At 36.4% G+C, this 4,913-nt stretch overlaps 1 long non-coding RNA gene across 1 annotated transcript; it reads right to left on the bottom strand.

Moving 5' to 3' along the window:
* Window positions 1–1,217: 1,217 nt before the first annotated feature.
* Window positions 1,218–4,125, bottom strand: LOC132623337 (uncharacterized). The gene is made up of 3 exons (XR_009576203.1): window positions 3,546–4,125; window positions 2,579–2,645; window positions 1,218–1,678 (listed from the first exon to the last, which is right to left on the bottom strand). It is a non-coding gene; the product is annotated as an uncharacterized LOC132623337 (long non-coding RNA).
* Between the last annotated feature and the right edge of the window lie 788 nt (window positions 4,126–4,913).

Raw genomic sequence — 4,913 nt, 5'->3', positions numbered from 1 at the left:
TCACCCAGTTCTCTGTGTCTGTTAGAGTATAGATTGATGACTTCGGCTGCATATCTAAAGAACACAGATCTGGAAAAACATCAATTTTGTCATTTTTGTCAAAGACTTTTGATTTGGTTGATGACCCTTCATTGGATTCGGTTATTTCTTAGGGTAGCAGTGAGAAAGCTTTTTAATTGCATCACTACGTGAGATTTGAAGCGTGATTTTTTCCAATTTTCGAAGCGAGATTCAAATTTGTATTAAAGTTGTATAATAATTATATGCTGAGTTTGTATGAAAATTGTAAATTAAGTTTTTTATGTTGTTGTTGTTGTTGTAGTATAAATTTGTATGAATATTGAATAAAAGTTGTATACAATGTTATTGTAGTTGTTTTAAATTTTCAAAAATCTAACATAAACTTAACAAAATTTACACAGTTATATACATATTTCATACAGTTTTCACATACGAAAAATGTGAGAATTCTAAGCCTTGATCGAGAAATACACATTTCATACAGTTTTCATACACAAAAATTTGAGCGAACTTAAGCCTTGAGCGAGATATACACATTTCATACAGTTTTCATACACAAAATATTGAGTGAAATCTTTAAGCCTTGAGCGAGATATACACATTTCATTCAGTTTTCATACACAAAAATTTGAGCGAAAATTTTCGTATATGTTTTGTAAGAAATCTATCGTCATATTTTGTAAACTGAAAAATATCGTTATATTTTGTAAATATACTCTATTCTTATGTATATATAAGTTATTCTCCCTTTAATTTTTAACAATAGTTTGGGCCCGGGCTTAACACGGGCCAAATGACACTAGTTTACGTAAATAAGCCGTAAAAAACAAAGAAGAAATGTACTACGCTTCTTTAGGCTCGGTAAAGTCATCGGCCCAACTGGAGATTCTCACCCATTAATAGCCCAATTGCCCAAATGTGTTGCTAAAAACTGGGCTGAACTTATTTCACTTGGAACTTAGGGGGAAGTTACTAGCCCAATTAATTCGACTCCATGTAGTTAATTTGGCTAATTGGTGGGATTTAAACAACAAAAACAACATCATACCCAGTGTAATCACACAAATTGAGTCTCGGGAGGTGGTGTGTCACGACCCAACCCCGTAGGCCGTGACTAGTGCCCGATCTGAGCACCCGAACCCATTTATCAAATATTATCTCAAATTCTATCAACTCATTCTAGTATATGGCGGAAGCCGACAAGACTTTATTTCAAATTTAGGTAATTTCCAGAAAATTTCGGCAGAGTTTCCTTTGTTTTACGGACTATCCAATATACCCTGCACGCAGAAAATACCAACAAGAGCCACACAGGGCTAACCAAGCAATATATAAACATATGCGGACCGACCGCCTCGGCGTATAGGATCGCCCAAACAACATATGCGGACCGGCCGCCTCGGCGTATGGGATCGCCCAAACGACATGTACATACATCCATACAGAAAGACCCTAACCCACAAACATGTCCACAGACCTCTAAACAGACCGACAGAATCATTTGACGGGACAGGGCCCCGCCGTACCCATGAACGAATATATACAAATGCACTAATAAATATATATACCAAAAGTATAAGCTCCGGAAAGAGATGAGCACTCCGAATAGCAGAAAGGGTGTCCTAAACAGGTGGATCACCAGGCTGTGCGTCTGTACCTGCGGGCATGAAACGCAGCCCCCGGAGAAGGGGGTCAGTACGAAATATGTACTGAGTATGCAAAGCAGAAGGTACAGAAATAAATCTGAATAATAATCGAATCAGATATATAGAAAATAATACATATCAAAATGTTTATTTCCAAAGTATAAATTATGCATAGGGCACTCGAAAATGTGGTCGCCCGCCTGTCGATGGCGCCACAACACATCATAACACCAGAAAGTTTCAAATCTCCGAATCCCCGTCACACATCACAACACAGCATAACGCCAAACATAAGTGGAACCCGGCCCTCGAGCGAGGAGCACGGTGAACCATAAACACAGCATAACACCGGAATGTATCAAAAAGCGCACGACAACAGAACCGGCCCGGGAACCGGCGAACGATATCATAGTAGGCACGAGCGGAGTAGTGAGGAATCATATGCATAAAATCATTATTATAAATCCGAAGGATAAGTAAAATAGTCACATTCGAAATCGGAATAATAATTATCACTTTTTGATTCAAAGTTGTCGAATTTACATAAAGGGCGTCGCGGGACCCACGGACGAGTATAGACCCGAACTGAGCCCGCCTATGAAAAACATACCCATTATACATCAAGCAAACTCGTATAAAAATTATTGGAGCGATCCGAGCCTCTATGCGAAAAATATGGCATTCAGAGATTACAAAATTCCTTAAAGTGAACATTTTCTATGCGAATTTCGGAAAGTGATTACTTCAAATACATCATGGTTCATATTTCATAAAAACATACATAAGAGTGCCAAAGAATATATATATGGATCATAACATGCTCGGATCTCGAATTTGGAATTTCCTTAAAGCTCTAATCTAGCCTATGTGAAACAAAGGCATGCCAAAAGAAGGAAGGTTGCTTTACATACCTCAAACGCTCTCCAATACGATCCAAACTCAAGCTAAATCCAACCTATGATTCGGGCTGCCCACGATCTATAAACAAGCCATAAAATGCCAAACATTAGCTAAAGACTTTTTGGGCATTAAATTCCAATTTCGCCCTTAATTCTACAGAAATTTGGGCAGCATTTCCCCTGTAAATAGGCTACCCCGAGAATTTAATTCGGCCGTATCAATCAACAACAACAACAACAACCAACCTAACAACATTAATAATCAATCCGAAAGGTAATACAACAATAAGAGCTCTCTTTTCCATCATTCATCAACTTTCATAATTTCAATTCGACGACTTACCTTCAAGCCAAAATCGACGCTTATACGCTCACATACTAACCCGAACCCATACCAAAAACATTTCAAGATATTCTAAGCAATTTATACAATTTTTCCAACAATCCATAAATTTTCCCAAGCTACCCGAAACAGCCCCTAACCGAGACAGCCCCCCTAACTTTTTCTTCATTTCCAAATCATGGTTCGTATCCTCAATTTACATTATAACAATGCTATCTCATCAATATACCAATTACAATAAATATACAATAACCTCCAAAAAAACAGTCCGCACATTAACAACATCATTTTGAGTCAACAAACATTCATTTCCAACATAAGATTCATAGTGACGACGATTAAAACATTAAGCGACGTTCATTCGTTCATCGTCATATAATGTGACCCATTTCAATCAACACTACACATACACATATATGGGTGATTTCCAATTGTTCTTCACCTTACAATGATCATAATCAACTAACTAAACATTAATTCATAATTTTAATCACAACACAACAACACCCATCACACGCCCAACCCTCATACATATGGCATCCACTTCACCATTCTTTATTTCATGATTTTCAACCATAATAAGATACAACAACATGAATAGAACCTTCATAACACAAATACAAGATCAAATCTTACCTTTTTCTCTTCAACTTCCAATAGGCTAGGGTTTCCAAAAGATGAAAAACAATGGGTTGATCGCTCCAACGATGCTTCCACGTTACTTAGGGGCCTCAATATAATAGGTTTTCATCATCAAAATAATTTTAGAAGGACAAGAAATGGAGGTGGATTTTTTTTTTTTGGGTTGTGGCCGTGAGCTCCTTAATGGAGGGAGCTTCACTTTTTTTTTTTTTTTTTTTTTAAGTGTGGATGAAGAGAAAAATGAAGTGGTCATCTTTATTTAAGTTAGCAAGACTTGGTCAAGGTCCCTTGGCCCACATAATGAGTTGTTCCACTTAGAAGATGACACAAAGTTGTGTGGGCACCACATGGAATTTGTGGATGACTTTCCACTTCAAATTTTATCACTTTTGATCCCAAATTTTCCTAATTGTTCCATACCAATAAATTCATGCACAACTTATATCTCAAAATAAATTCGAAGGTCAAGAATCCCGACTTTGTATCCCAAAATAATTTTGTCCTTAGCTTATCATAAATAAATCCGGATTATTCCACTGTACAAAAATACGGGTTCTAACATGGTGTGTACGCAACGTTACCCCTTCCTTGTGAAGGTAGAGGGCTTTCCCGATGGACCCACAGCTCAAATAAAGCATATCAAAATTAAGTATGAAAAGGAAATATAATTAAGCATTTTCTACTTCATTCATTAATCATGGGACGAGAAAGAACAAAAAAAAAAAAAATATTGCTCATTAATCTTAAATCTTAACTGTACAAGATTTTACTGAAGCACAAGTGAAATTTTATTTTCTTTATTCAGTTCTTGCAAAAGTTTTTAAAAATTAATATTTGTTCAACCAAACTCCATTAGGTGTTTTTCAATATTTCCGAAAATTGAAAACCCATCTTCACATCTTCAGAAATTTGGAATCAATATTTTGCTTGGAATAGTTGCAGTATGAGTTTTTGGTCCATTTAACCAACTAATGCTAGTCAAGATCGAAAGCTTTGTTATCATGGTGCTCCTTGTTTGAAAAGAAGTTAGTGAGCCAAATATATATATGCCTCTGTAATTTCCTAGAACGGAACACTGCAGCTATTTCTGACGAATAGTTATGCATGTTAGCTAGTTCACCCGCCTAATCAAAGTTCCGTCCGAAGTACTAGAGCTCTTCATACCAAAAACAAGAAATTACATACTTCTCATCTTGTGATCAATTTGCAGTATGAGGGAGTCCCGCTCTATCTTCTCTCCTACTACTAAGTAGCACTCGTGCTAATTAATTATAACCAATTCCGATCAAGCAAATAAAGGTCAATCCTATTTCTAATTGTCATATTTAGTTGAATATAATCTACAATATAATCTATGATTTC

The sequence above is a fragment of the Lycium barbarum genome, chromosome 12, assembly GCF_019175385.1.
Source record: "Lycium barbarum isolate Lr01 chromosome 12, ASM1917538v2, whole genome shotgun sequence".
NCBI lineage: Eukaryota > Viridiplantae > Streptophyta > Magnoliopsida > Solanales > Solanaceae > Lycium > Lycium barbarum.
Note: the sequence above shows the minus strand (reverse complement) of the source record. Positions and strands in the feature narration are given on the sequence as shown.